The following is a 15,963-nucleotide window of genomic DNA, read 5'->3' as shown; positions in this document are numbered from 1 at the left end:
AGGCGGGCTCAGAGTCAGGACAGGCAGAGTGGTCAGGCAGGCTCAGAGTCAGGACAGGCAGAGTGGTCAGGCAGGCTCAGAGTCAGGACAGGCAGAGTGGTCAGGCAGGCTCAGAGTCAGGACAGGCAGAGTGGTCAGGCAGGCTCAGAGTCAGGACAGGCAGAGTTTTCAGGCAGGTGGGCTCAGAGTGAGGACAGGCAGAGTGGTCAGACAGGCGGGCTCAGAGTCAGGACAGGCAGAGTGGTCAGGCAGGCGGTCTCAGGGTCAGGACAGGCAAGGGTCAAAACCGGGAGGACAAGAAAACAGAGACTGGGAAAAAGCAGGCGCAGACACAAACCACTGGTTGACTTGAACAAACAGTACAAACTGGCTTCAGACAAACATAAAACACAGGCATTAATACACAGGGGATAATGGGGAAGATGGGCTACACCTGGAAGGGGGAGGAGATAATCACAAAGACAGGTGAAACAGATCAGGGTGTGACACAATGTTCCCCCTAAACTGCAGATAAATCAGCCAATAGCGAGAAGCACGAGATTGAAATTCACTACGTTTTCTAGAGCAGCTGGTCACCAATCGGTTGATCGCGATCAACTGGTTGATCTCCATGGCATTCCTAGTGGATCGCCAAACATTTCTGTAAAAACCCACGATAAAGCCTTGTGTTCCTATTGTTTGGGGGTCTCGGGCTGTTGGCCTGCTTGCTGGACATTTTGTTCATCTCCTTTGCTAGTTAGTGAGTTATTATCCCAGTTGGATAAGTGGATAAACAGGTTAATGTCAAGCCCTGTATGTTTCTTTCAAAAGTCTCATGGAATGTAGGTCTACGTTGAACACCACACATTGGCTGCTACTGTAGGCTGAATGATAGAACAGCTGTTTCCATGTTAAAATGTTATGGGATGTATTTTCTCCATTGTTTTTGATGGTAGGTCACTCTGGTAGATCCACATTATGATCAAATAGCCACAGTAGCCTACTTGTCCACTGTTAACTGTAACATAAAGGGGGTACAGCCTCTGTGTTCACAGTAAACACATACTGGAAGTTGTACAGAATTTTCACAACATTAAAGTTTGCGTTCAGCAGACCTGAAATCTGCTCAGTGACGGAGAAAGTTAGAGGAACATTGGTGATGGTGTCATGCATCTGACTGTTGTATATTCAGTGTGTCAATGATTGATTGTATCTGTCTCTATGTAAATGAAGGAGAGTATATATTATATTTAATATTGGTTTTATGTTAGAGAAGGGAGGGGTGTAGATGCTAGAGGTCTGTTACTTGAGTCAAGATCAACAGGCCTGATGCTATATGTCAGGAAGAGAGAGAGAGAGAGGAGTAGAGAGAGGAGGGGATGGGGAGGAGAGAGGAAGGGTGAGAGAGGAGGAGGGGGGGAGGAGAGAGGAGGGGTGAGAGAGGAGGAGGGGGGGTGTAGAAGCTAGAAGTCTGTCATCTGAGTCAAGCTCTACAGGCCTGATTCTATATGTCAGGAAGAGAGAGAGAACAGGACAGCAACACAATTAGACACAACCAAATCATGAGGAAACAAAAATATAATTACTTGACACATTGGAAAGATTTAACAAAAAAACTGAGCAAACTAGAATGCTATTTGGCCCTAAACAGAGAGTACACAGTGGCAGAATACCTGACCACTGTGACTGACCCAAACTTAAGGAAAGCTTTGACTATGTACAGACACAGTGAGCATAGCCAGCAAGATTTGTGACCTGTTGCCACAAGAAAAGGGCAACCAGTGAAGAACAAACACCATTGTAAATATAACCCAAATTTGTTTATTTATTTTCCTTTTGTACTTTAACCACTTGCACATCGTTACAACACTGTATATATACATAATATGACATTTGAAATGTCTTTATTCTTTGGGAACTTCTGTGAGTGTAATGTTTACTGTTCATTTTCATTGTTTAGTTCACTTTTGTATATTAACTAGTTAACTTGTGTTTCCCATGCCAAAAAAGCCCTTCAATTGAATTGAATTGAGAATGAGAGATAAGATCAGAGAGAGGGAGGGGGGACAGATAGAGGGAGGGAGGTTTGAAGGAGATAAGATCAGAGAGAGAGGGGGGGGATAAGGGGAGGAGAGGGAGGGAGGTTTGAAGGAGATAAGATCAGAGAGAGGGAGGGGGGACAGATAAGGGGAGGAGAGGGAGGGAGGTTTGAAGGAGATAAGGCTGACAGACTAACATGCAGACAACTGAATATATTTTCATTACAGACTTCTCACCAGTGATGTCATCATAACCAGTAGTGATGTCATCATAACCAGTAACCTTTTCCACTCTTCCACTATTGGCTCAGCACAACTTGACCCTGACCTATGGAACTGAATGAGAGTATATATTATATTTAATATTGGTCTTATGTTAGAGAAGGGAGGGGTGTAGAAGCTAGAGGTCTGTTACTTGAGTCAAGATCAACAGGCCTGATGCTATATGTCAGGAAGAGAGAGAGAATGAGAGAGCGGAGGGGGTGGGGAGGGTGAGAGAAAGGGAGGGAGGTGTCAAAAGACAGAGGGCTGACATAGTAACATACAGTCAACTGAATATAGTCAACCAGTAAGCTCTTCCACTATTGGCTCAGCTCAGCTTGACCTCTGACCTATGGAACTGAATGATTGAGAAAACAAAAACAGATGAAATCAAATGTATTAAATTATATATAAACTCCTCTGCAGAGAGATGTTCACCTTTCCACATTGTGACTTTTGTGGTGAGGTCTTGTTGAGAAATGTCACACCATTTCTCAGTGCTCATTGTCTCAACACTGTTTCTCAAAGGAACCTCAACCATTTGTCCTGTTCGTCTCTCACAGTTTAGTTCAGTCTACTGCTAAATAACAGGATATGGAGAAACAGCATTTGGCTGTGAGTCCAGAACCATGAGTCAGTCATGTAGACAAAGGGGAAGTGTTCTAGGAGAGGGAGCAAGTCTCATCAGTACATCATGTGACTTTAGTTAAATACAGAGATACACTGGATAAACATTATAACAGACTAATTAAATACATAGATACACTAGATAAACATTATTACAACTAATTAAATACATAGATACACTATAACAGACTAATTAAATACATAGATACACTAGATAAACATTATTACAGACTAATTAAATACATAGATACACTAGATAAACATTATTACAGACTAATTAAATACATAGATACACTGGATAAACATTATAACAGACTAATTAAATACATAGATACACTAGATAAACATTATTACAGACTAATTAAATACATAGATACACTAGATAAACATTATTACAGACTAATTAAATACAGAGATACACTAGATAAACATTATTACAGACTAATTAAATACAGAGATACACTAGATAAACATTATAACAGACTAATTAAATACATAGATACACTAGATAAACATAACAGCAATTTTGCCACCACAGACCCAAGTCAGTACCGTAATTTCTGGACTATTAAGCGCACCTGAATATAAGCCGTACCCACTGAATTTTAAAAAAAAATGTGTATTTTGTACATAAATAAACCGCACATGTCTATAATCCGCAAGTGCCTACCGGTACATTGAAATAAATGAACTTACACAGCCTTTAAACGAAACACGGCTTGTAACAAAAATTAAAAAAATAGCAGTAAACCAAGAAAGTCAAACTTCATTGCGGTGGCGATTGTTTTGGCTTTCAGTCGGATCTGTTGAAACACCTCGGCCGTCTGCTCTCTGTGTTGACCCAGTCTTCAAGCTCATTTTCTAGTTCGGGCCATCTGCTTTTCTTCCCTCTGAAAGCTTTTGTTGTCTTTTTGCACTGAGTCAGTTCCTCACGCTGCTGTTTCCAACGTCTTATCATCGACTCATTAAGGCTCCAGTGCAGCAGCTCTATTTCCTTTTCCAACAGCCAGATCGATCGCCTTCAACTTGAAAGCTGCATCATATGCATTTCTCCGTGTCTTTGCCATGATGAGGGTGACAAAATGACTACCGTAATCAGAATGATGGGAAGTTTGAGCGCGCTCGATTTACGTCACATTTTGTGACGGTGCTACTTGTGAAAAAAAACAAAACATAAATTAGCCGCGTCATTGTATAAACCGCGAGGTTCATAGCGGAAAAAAGTAGTGGCTTATAGTCTGGAAATTACAGTAAATACATATCTTTACTTATTAGGTGGAGGCACTGCACTACATCAAATCACATGTTAATGGTCACATACACATGGTTAGCAGATGTTAATGGTCACATACACCTGGTTAGCAGATGTTAATGGTCACATACACCTGGTTAGCAGATGTTAATGGTCACATACACATGGTTAGCAGATGTTAATGGTCACATACACATGGTTAGCAGATGTTAATGGTAACATACACATGGTTAGCAGATGTTAATGGTCACATACACATGGTTAGCAGATGTTAATGGTCACATACACATGGTTAGCAGATGTTAATGGTCACATACACATGGTTAGCAGATGTTAATGGTCACATACACATGGTTAGCAGATGTTAATGGTCACATACACCTGGTTAGCAGATGTTAATGGTCACATACACATGGTTAGCAGATGTTAATGGTCACATACACCTGGTTAGCAGATGTTACTGCGAGTGTAGCGAAATGCTTGTGCTTCTAGTTCAAACAGAGCAGTAATATCTGACAAGTAATCGAACAATTTCACAGCAACTACCTAACACACATGTAGAGAGATGGAATAAGAATATGTACATATAAATATATAGATGAGCAGTGGCCGTGCTGCATAGGCAAGATGCAATAGATGGTATAGAATACAGTATATACATATGAGATGAGTAATGTAGGGTATGTAAACATTATTAAAGTGTCATTATTTAAATTGACTAGTGATACCTTTATTGAATCCATTTAATAAAGTGGCCAGTGATTTGAGCCTGTATGTTGGCAGCAGCCTCTCTATGTTAGTGATCGCTGTTTAACAGTCTGATGGTCTTGTGATTTGAGCCTGTATGTTGGCAGCAGCCTCTCTATGTTAGTGATCGCTGTTTAACAGTCTGATGGCCTTGTGATTTGAGCCTGTATGTTGGCAGCAGCCTCTCTATGTTAGTGATCGCTGTTTAACAGTCTGATGGCCTTGAGATAGAAGCTGTTTTTCAGTCTCTCGGTCCCCGCTTGGATGCACATGTACTGACCTCGCCATCTGAATGATAGTGGGTTGAACAGGCAGTGGCTCGAGTGGTTGTTGTCCTTGATGATCTTTTTGGCCTTCCTGTGACATCGGGTGCTGTAGGTGTCCTGGAGGGCAGGTAGTTTTCCCCCGATGATGGGTTGTGCAGACCGCAATACCCTCTGGTGAGCCTTGCTGTTGAGGGTGGTGCAGTTGCCGTACCAGGCGGTGATACAGCCCGACAGGATGCTCTCGATTGTGCGCCTGTAAAAGTTTGTGAGGGTTTTAGGTGACAAGCCAAATTTCTTCAGTCTCCTGAGGTTGAAGAGGCGCTGTTGCGCCTTCTTCACCACGCTGTCTGTGTGGGTGGACCATTTCAGTTTGTCCGTGATGTGTTCGCTGAGGAACTTTCTCCGCTACTGTCCCATCGATGTGGATAGTGGGGTGCTCTCTGCTGTTTCCTGAGGTCCACGATCATCTCTTTTGTTTTGTTGACGTTGAGTGTGAGGTTGTTTTCCTGACACCACACTCCGAGTGATCTCACCTCCTCTCTGTAGGCTGTCTTGTCGTTGTTTGTAATCAAGCCCACTACTGTTGTATCGTCTGCAAACTTGATGATCGAGTTGGAAGCGTGCATGGCCACGCAGTCATGAGTGAACAGGGAGTACAGGAGGGGGCTGAGCACGCACCCTTGTGGAGCCACAGTGTTGAGGATCAGCGAAGAGGAGATGTTGTTTCCTACCTTCACCACCTTGGGGCGGCCCGTCAGAAAGTCCAGGACCCAATTGCACAGGGCGAGGTTGAGACCCAGGGCCTTAAGCTTAATGATGAGCTTGGAGGGTACTATGGTGTTGAATGCTGAGCTGTAGTCAATGAACAGCATTCTTACATAGGTATTCGGCTTGTCCAGATGGGATAGGGCAGTGTGCAGTGTGATGGCGATTGCATCATCTGTGTACCTGTTGGGGCGATATCGAAACTGAAGTGGGTCTAGGGTGGCAGGTAAGGTGGAGGTGATATGATCCTTAACTAGTTTCTCAAAGCACTTCATGATGACAGAAGTAATTTAGTTCCGTTACCTTAGCTTTCTTGGGAACAGGAACAATGGTGGCCATCTTGAAGCATGTGGGGACAGCAGACTGGGATAGGGATTGATTGAATATGTCTGTAAACTCCCCAGCCAGCTGGTCTGTGCATGCTCTGAGGACGCGGCTAGGGATGCCGTCTGGGCCGGCAGCCTTGTGAGGGTTAACACGTTTAAATGTCTTACTCACGTCGGCCAAGGAGAAGGAGAGGGGGGGCCCGCAGTCCTTGGTAGCGAGCCGTGTCGGTGGCATTGTATATCCTCAAAGCGGGCAAAGAAGGTGTTTAGCTTGTCTAGGATCAAGACGTCGGTGTCGCAAGACGTGGCTGGTTTTCTTTTTGTAATCCGTGATGGCCTGTAGACCCTGCCACATACGTCTCGTGTCTGGGCCGTTGAATTGCGACTTCATTTTGTCCCTATACCGACATTTCGCTTGTTTAATTGCCTTGTGGAGGGAATTACTATACTGTTTATATTCATCCATATTCCTTGACCTCTTTCCATGGTTGAATGTGGTGGTTTGCGCTTTCAGTTTTGCACGAATGGTTTCCTGTTAGGGTTGGTTTTAATAGTCACAGTGGGTACAACATCTCCAATGCACTTCCTAATAATCTCACTCACCGAGTCAGCATATAAATCGATGTTATTGTCTGAGGCTTTACGGAACATTTCCCAGTCCGCGTGACCAAAACAATCTTGAAGCGTGGATTCCGATTGGTCAGACATTATGTTTACATTATGTTTACACACATTAACCTTCACATGTTGACTACTTACAGACCACCTAGTCTAATAGTACTGCCACACATCTAGATACTAGGTCCAAACTGATAGGAACTCAGGTCCCTCAGAAGAGAGGGTTACATGTACCTAAGGGAAAGTTCACCCTGGAGCCTACAGACTTCACTGTAGTTTGGTGTGAGTATGAAACATGAAATATCATCACCATCATATTACCCAGGCCTAGTACAGTATTTCATCATCCTGTCAGCTAGTTAGATTGCATTTCCTTGATTCCTTGTGTCCTCTCCCTGCCTCCTTTGGGTTTTGAGTAGGAGGCGAGGAGAGAGGACTCGAGTAATTAAGGAAATGTAATTGCGATTCTCCCATAGATTGGTCCCCAAATGGAACCCTAATCCCTATAAAGTGCACCACCACACAAGTCCTTAGGTTAAACTTCACCAGAGCCATTAAACCATGCTGGTACTCCAGACACATGTCTCCTGCTGCCCCCTAGGGGTTGGATGTCTAATTATGATTATCTAAAGGCATCGAAGGAGATGGCCTCCGTTTTACCATCCCGTAACCAATTGTGCTATTCTGTATGTTTCTTTCACGTTATTTGTAACTTATGTTTCTGCCAAAGTGTCTTATGACTGAAAAGAGCTTCTTGATATCAGGGCAGCGATTACTCACCCCGTACTAGAGGAATTCTTCTTCTTCAACGAGTCGGAAGGGAAGGATTTACTCCAGACACCCGGCAAAGCCCTCATCCCCGTCAGTGGCCGGAGGAAAAGTCGGCGGTATCGTGGACAACAGTCCGGGTGCCTTGTAAGGATCCGTCTCCGAGAGGGCAATCTACCTTAACCATCGGTCCTATTAGCCAACGTACAATCAATCGATAATAAAAGACAAACTACGATCACGCATATCCTACCAACGGGACATTAAAAACTGTAATATCTTATGTTTCACCGAGTCGTGGCTGAACGACGACATGAATAACATACAGCTGGCTGGTTTTAAGCTTTTTTGGCAGGATAGAACCGCTGCCTCTGGTAAGACGAGAGGCGGTGGCCGATGCTTATTTGTAAACAACAGGTGGTGCACAAAATCTAAGGAAGTCTCAATGTTTTGCTCGCTTGAGGTAGAGTATCATGATAAGCTGTAGACCACACTATTTAACAAGAAAGTTTACATATATATTTTTCGCAGCTGAGGATTCTTTTGCTGAACGGCCCTAAACAGTGTCCCATGCATTGTCAGTGGGGTTTGTAAACCAACCCGGATGTAATATAATTCTATAATGTTGACACAGTGGCGCTTCTCCATGTGGAGGGACGTACACTCTGTAAACAGGAATGACAAGCTAAAGTCATCTAGTTAGTCACAGAAATGTACTTTCAGCCTGTTCATTATTTCAGTCCAAGTTGACTCATCATACGAAGTCAGCACGGCTTAACATAGTTCCTTTCGTTTTTGACCTCGACATTATTGCTGGATAGATACTTTCATAGCTAACATGCTGGCGCTGCTAGCTAGCTAATGCTAACGGCGCTAGCTAACCTCATATCTGGATGCCTCGCTCTAGTTCCCCAGAGAGCAGCATACTGGTAAGTCAACTTTGCTTTCAAACTTTAATCACCTGTAAAGTTGTTTTACATGCAATCAGGTAGATATATATTGTTAAACAGCCTGTTGTCATTAATTGTTTGTTTCTTTGGAGCTAGCTAAGCTATCACTAGCTAGCTAGGTGGATAATGTGATGTACAGTAACGTTACAGTATTACTTAATGACAACAATATAGCCTTGTCACTACTAGTTGATATGGGGTGCAGTAGACTACAGTACAACATTACTAAATGATAACAACGTAGCCTTGTGACCAGCTAGTAGTTGGTTGATATGGGGTGCAGTAGACTACAGTACAACATTACTAAATGATAACAACGTAGCCTTGTGACCAGCTAGTAGTTGGTTGATATGGGGTGCAGTAGGCTACAGTACAACATTACTAAATGATAACAACGTAGCCTTGTGACCAGCTAGTAGTTGGTTGATATGGGGTGCAGTAGACTACAGTACAACATTACTAAATTATAACAACGTCGCCTTGTGACCAGCTAGTAGTTGGTTGATATGGGGTGCAGTAGACTACAGTACAACATTACTAAATGATAACAACGTAGCCTTGTGACCAGCTAGTAGTTGGTTGATATGGGGTGCAGTTTAGTGTCATGATTTAGAATGTGAGATGTAATCTACACCTCCGTTAGGCTGATAGAAATCCTCATGATTTAGAATGTGAGATGTAATCTACACCTCCGTTAGGCTGATAGAAATCCTCATGATTTAGAATGTGAGATGTAATCTACACCTCCGTTAGGCTGATAGAAATCCTCATGATTTAGAATGTGAGATGTAATCTACACCTCCGTTAGGCTGATAGAAATCCTCATGATTTAGAATGTGAGATGTAATCTACACCTCCATTAGGCTGATAGACATCCTCATGATTTAGTTTCATGATTTAGAATTTGAGCGTCATTATTTCTATATGACACGTTCTCCTTCTGAACTTGTAATGTTTGTAGGACGGCTGTAGTTTTGTGACTTTGATCAAGAGCTGCTGCTCACTGATTGGACAGATCCAACACAGTTACACCTCTGACCCGGCCAAAACATCAGCTGTGTGGTGTCAGATATCACAGGTTAACACTTGATCTGATTGGATCTAGGCCTTACACTCATTCACTCTGTTTAGTTTAGGATTATTGTCAGGTCAGAAAATTGTGCCTCTCTTTTAGATCTGCCACCTCCAGCAGTTCAGCTGCAGTCACAGCAGTCCTCTGCTGTGGTATTTCATTTACCGGCTGCACCAGTTCCTACTACACTGGCCGTGAAGGGAGACACTTTGAGGAGACCCAGATGGATACAGGTCATTCAGAATTATACTGCATATGCTCAGTCACACCAACAGATGTACACAGACATGTTGTTGACCTGTATACTTACTGTCACTTTGTGTGTCTCTTTCAGATCTGCCTGACAGCCTCACCCAGAAGACACTGGGCCTATCCAGACTGACAAAGCAGAGATGGGTGGCTGACAGCCTCACCCAGAAGACACTGGGCCTATCCAGACTGACCAAGCAGAGATGGGTGGCTGACAAGGGAAAATAAAACACAACACACATTATCCACAATGCAAATATGTTGTAATTATTGTTTATTTAATGTTTTGCTGCATTTTATTTGAGGATTGGAGATATCTACTCCTTCATGTCCATTCTCAATATCTACATAATTACTCTCCATATCTATCAAAGGGTGATTGATAATATTGTAAAAGACTACGGCTTATTGTTTACAGTTGAGGAAATTATGTGTGCTTTTTCTCTAAGTTGACAACGTGTTGGTTCCACTTTTCTGTCTCCGTTATTTACTTAACAAATAAGGAATACTTAAAATGTGAATATATAAAATTAAGATATTTTAATTAGAATACAGCCGTAGACAGAAGTCAAAGATCAACATACAACTGATGTCTCTCCTGAGTTGTGAACAAAAGAAAGACAGCATCTTATATAGATCACCCCTTATGGTGTCAAACCCTGCATGTGCAGCTAAAAGAACAACTTAACACAAGAATGTGCAACAGTCACTCCTGCAGCAAAGCAGAGACTTGGCTGATTTCTTTTGATTTTCTCATGATGTCAAGCAAAGAAGCACTGCGTTTGAAGGTAGGCCTTGAAATACATCCACAGGTACACCTCCAATTGACTCAAATGATGTCAATTAGCCTATCAGAAGCTTCTAAAGCCATAACATCATTTTCTGGAATTTCCCAAGCTGTTTAAATGCACAGTCAACTTAGTGTATGTAATCTTCTGACCCACTGGAACTGTGATACAATGAATTGTAAGTGAAATAATCTGTCTGTAAACAATTGTTGGAAACATTACCAGTGTCATGCACAAAGTAGATGTCCTTACCTACTTGCCAAAACTGTAGTTTGTTAACAAGAAATGTGTGGAGAGGTTGAAAAATGTGTTTTAATGACTTCAACCTAAGTGTATGTAAACTTCCAACTTCAACTGTATGTGTAACTTTGCTGCTCTGTCAGCAGTTTCCTGTGGGGTTTTTCAGAACAGATCAGTTTGCTCTATTTAGCTGAGTTCAACCACTGATCTAAGAAAAGTTTTCACACCATTGAAATAAGGAAGTAATGAGAGACAAGTCATATAGCCTAGCAGTATTTTCCATTCTTCAGTCCTCTCTACATGACAGTAGACTGTATAGCTCAGTGGAGCCCCAGTTAGAGACAGATATGATACCTGCAATGATATTCATGATCTTATTCTGGAGCACAGGTAGGATGCTGTTATACTCATATACACTGGTGACAGTTACTGAGATGTTTTGATATTGTAAGATATATCATAATTTTCAGGGCTGGTAAAAGAACATGCAACTGGAAGCAGACAGTAAAAATCTGTCTCAAAGCAGGACACTGATGTGATCACCTGCAAATGTACTTTACTGTAGCCTAACTGTCCATCTGGGGACAGGCACTAATGTCAGTTAAGTTGTGATGGTGTCAGACTGTTGTATATTCAGTGTGTCAATGATTGATTGTATCTGTCTCTATGTAAATGAATGAGTATATTTTATGTATTATAATTAATATTGGTCTTATGTTAGAGTAGGAGAAGGGGGCGTGTCAACGCCAGAGTTCTGTGACCTGAGTCAAGCTCAACAGGCCTGATGCTACATGTCAGGAAGAGAGAGAGAACGAGAGAGAGAGGAAAGAGGGGGTGGCGAGAGAGAGGAGGGGAGGAGACAGAGTATAGCTGAGGGAAGTAGGGGGTGGGGAGGGCAGAGGAGAGGAGGGGAGGAGACAGAGTATAGCTGAGGGAAGGAGGGTGTGGGGAGGGCAGAGGAGAGAGAGTATAGCTGAGGGAAGGAGGGGGTGGGGAGGGCAGAGGAGAGAGAGATAGGAGGGGAGGACACAGAGTATAGCTGAGGGAAGTAGGCATGATAAGGGTGCTGCAGCGCCCCCACAAAAATAAAAATATGTAATTTATAATTTTTTGTAAACTTCCAGGAACATTTGTTCACCCTAGTAGTCCAGTACTGTATCAGCGGTTTGATATAGCCTTCTGTAGGGAGCCAAAAATACACCTTTTTGCTTATAGGGGCGGCAGGTAGCCTAGTGGTTAAAGCGTTGGGCCAGTAACTGAAAGGTTGCTAGATCGAATCCCTGAGCTGACAAGGTAAAAATCGGTTGATCTGCCCATGAATAAGGTAGTTAACCCACTGTTCCTAGTCCGTCATTGTAAATATGAATTTGTTCTTAACTGACTTGCCTAGTTAAATAAAACAATAGGACTACATCATCATCCTCTGTCTGCATCCTAATCCCTACCTGTAGTCTACCTACCTCTGGTATAATGCATTTCCACCTCTCACTCCATCAGTGTTGCTCTGTCTGCATCCTAATCCCTACCTGTAGTCTACCTACCTCTGGTATAATGCATTTCCACCTCTCACTCCATCAGTGTTGCTCTGTCTGCATCCTAATCCCTACCTGTAGTCTACCTACCTCTGGTATAATGCATTTCCACCTCTCACTCCATCAGTGTTACTCTGTCTGCATCCTAATCCCTACCTGTAGTCTACCTACCTCTGGTATAATGTATTTCCACCTCTCACTCCATCAGTGTTGCTCTGTCTGCATCCTAATCCCTACCTGTAGTCTACCTACCTCTGGTATAATGCATTTCCACCTCTCACTCCATCAGTGTTGCTTGTCCATCTTCCTGAATTAAAAGATGAACAGATCAATATTGCTGCATAACGTCATTAAATATTGCTAAGTTATTTATCTATAGTGTGGATGTAGGGCTGGTTTTAGTATATAATGAGCACCCAGATGCTGCGTAGGCAACACAATAATATCAGACAGACAAACTGGCCCTGCTGCCTCCGTGTTGACTACTATGTTGCAATATGAATATTCTCAGAGTTGTCTTGTTGATACTAAATGTTTCAGTTTCTCCGAGCCGCCTCGTTCATTTATACAATGTTTCAATATTATCAGAGCCACCTTGTTGATGCAATGCTTCAGTATTCACAGAATGTTTCCTTTCCCTGGTGAATAATGCAGACAGGCAAATACAAAATGAGCTGGGTGCACACATCATAAGGAACATCTCTGAATGCAAAGCAACAATTTTGTTCGGAAGCACATGAGACAATGACACTGTCATAGTACACAATACGAACCGCTCCACAAGGGTGACTTCATATACATTATAGCAGGGGGTCGACGACGTTTTTCATGAGTGCCACTCTACAATTGATCCTACAATTTCTAAAGATCTGCGTGACTGTAATTATTTCCATATAAGTATTTTATGCTACTCAACTGTGCCCAAAAAATGTTTAACTGCCCACAAACTGAATATTTCTAGCTGGCTACTGGACAGAAAAGTTGTTCATTCAACCACAGGCCACGGAGCCCCACTATGCATTGCCTTCCTGTATGGAGGCGCTGTCCAATCAGCGGTGCAGGTTAAATATTGTATCGTTTTTGTTCATTTCTGAGTGATGTTCTGTCGATTCCCTGCGTCATTTCCTGTTTCCATGTGTATCTGAGTTATTTGCCTTCAAGCAGGCAGAAATATGTCCGGTATGACGTGACACCGTGATAAAGTCTCTCACTACACTGTAAGTTAATAGGAATATGACTTATTTCTGGTATGACGTAGCACCGTGATAAAGTCTCACTACACTGGAAGTTAATAGGAATATTACTTTTAGATCGCCAAAACGTTATTCATACACGTCAGATTTCAATACTGGACGATATAATTCGGGAGGTCTTCTCTTGAATGAGCCATTGATCATATTTTTGTGATATTCCTACCTTGAGAAACTGGTAAACGGAGGGTCTAACACGTTTCTCCTATTTGTCGGCCTCTTTAGTCCAGGATGCATTGCCTGGTGCCTTTGCCAGAGATATTATAGAAAGGAGATAGGGATCCAATTTAATGGTCCAATGTATAACGTCCTTCCCAGCAGACTGTTGACCAATCACGTTCAGGTTGTCATGCTGCGTCACGCGTAGGCAACACAATAATATCGTCACGCGGTAATCGTCACGCAATCCCTTCTCATAGTCAGTATACTTTGTGTCGAGAAATGTGCCTATTTTCTTCGAAAAGTACGTAGTGCCACGATTCCAAAGCTATACGATACTACAGATAGCAAGTTAATTACCTCACATCTCGGAAAATATTAGTAATGTTGTACTTCTTGTTGACTAAATTCGTGTTAATGTTGGGTTTTTGAGCTAGCGCTCAGTAGACTCCCATTCATTTCGCGAAGAAGAGCGATCCCTGTCCCAGAATCGCCCAGAATGCACCGCGTGGGCCAATGACGTTTCATCGTCAACGTTTCCCATCTCCTCAAAAGTATATCTGCCGTTGTGATTTAAACTCCACTCTGTGAGACACATCGATCTGCAGGTTGAATATGGTGAGATTGGAGACCTACATTGATAGTGCAGTTTGTTTAGGTGAGATCATTGCATTGTGGATTTTGTACTCCATTTGAGCTGCAACAGATTTCCTCAATGATTTTCCATATTTCTACCAACCTTATTATAACGCAGAAAGGAAAGATCTGTTAACAAAAATGATTGTTCTCACACATTAGTGTTATTTTACACAGTAAATTAAAAACAATGAGTGGTTGCGAGTGGATTTTTACTTTAATGAGTAGATTTTCCTTTTGAATATCATAATTTTCTTAATTCTTTGGTTGAAAGGCTGGTCATGGCTCACATCAACACCATTATCCCAGAAACCCTAGACCCACTCCAATTTCCATACCGCCCCAACAGATCCACAGATGATGCAATCTCTACTGCACTCCACATGGCCCTTTCCCACCTGGACAAAAGGAACACCTATGTGAGAATGCTGTTCATTGACTACAGCTCAGCGTTCAACACCATAGTGCCCTCAAAGCTCATCACTAAACTAAGGATCTTGGGACAAAACACCTCCCTCTGCAACTAGATCCTGGACTTCCTGACGGGCCGCCCCCAGGTGGTAAGGTTAGGTAACAACACATCCGCCACGCTGATCCTCAACACAGGGGCCCCTCAGGGGTGCGTGCTAAGTCCCCTCCTGTACTCCCTGTTTACTCATGACTGCATGGCCAGGCACAACTCCAACACTGTCGGTATCGACGGGTTGCAACACTGCCTGGTATGGCAACTGCTCGGCCTCTGACCGCAAGGCACTACAGAGGGTAGTGTGTTCGGCCCAGTACATCACCGGGGCCAAGCTTCCTGCCATCCAGGACCTCTATACCAGGCGGTGTCAGAGGAAGGCCATAAAAATTGTCCGACTCCAGCCACCGTAGTCATAGAGTGTTCTCTCTGCTTCCGCACGGCAACCGGTACCAGAGTCTAGGTCCAAAAGGCTTCTAAAAAGCTTCTACCCCCAAGCCATAAGACTCCTGAATATCTAGTAAAATGGCTACCCAGACTTTTTGCTTCCCCCCCCCCCCCCCCCCCCCCCCACACGCTGCTGCTACTCTCTTATTATCTGTGCATAGTCACTTTAATAACTCTACCTACATCAAATCAAAGGTTATGTGTCACGTGCACCGAATACAACAGGTGTAGATCTTACAGTGAAATGCTTACTTACAGGCCCTAACCAACAGTGCAATTTTAGGTAAAAAAATAGGATATTAGGTGAACAATAGATATGTAAAGAAAAACAAACAACAGTTAAAAGATTGAAAATAAAAGTAGTAAGGCTATATAGAGTAGTGAGGTTATATACAGTAGTGAGGCTATATGAGGTAGAGAGGTTATATACAGTAGCGAGGCTATATACAGTAGCATGGCCATATACAGTAGCATGGCCATATACAGTAGTGAGGCTATATACAGTAGTGAGGCTATATACGGTAATGAG

The 15,963-nt window shown here is 42.8% G+C and overlaps 1 long non-coding RNA gene across 2 annotated transcripts; it reads left to right on the top strand.

Moving 5' to 3' along the window:
• Window positions 1-8,299: 8,299 nt before the first annotated feature.
• LOC120043056 lies at window positions 8,300-10,722 on the top strand. 2 transcript variants are annotated; one of them, XR_005476307.1, is made up of 3 exons: window positions 8,300-8,361; window positions 9,773-9,903; window positions 10,005-10,722. It is a non-coding gene; the product is annotated as an uncharacterized LOC120043056 (long non-coding RNA). The 2 variants fall into 2 exon arrangements; XR_005476306.1 differs by lacking the exon at window positions 8,300-8,361 and adding an exon at window positions 8,426-8,577.
• The last annotated feature ends 5,241 nt before the right edge of the window (window positions 10,723-15,963 follow it).

The sequence above is a fragment of the Salvelinus namaycush genome, unplaced genomic scaffold, assembly GCF_016432855.1.
Source record: "Salvelinus namaycush isolate Seneca unplaced genomic scaffold, SaNama_1.0 Scaffold85, whole genome shotgun sequence".
Taxonomy (NCBI): Eukaryota; Metazoa; Chordata; class Actinopteri; order Salmoniformes; family Salmonidae; genus Salvelinus; species Salvelinus namaycush.
Note: the sequence above shows the minus strand (reverse complement) of the source record. Positions and strands in the feature narration are given on the sequence as shown.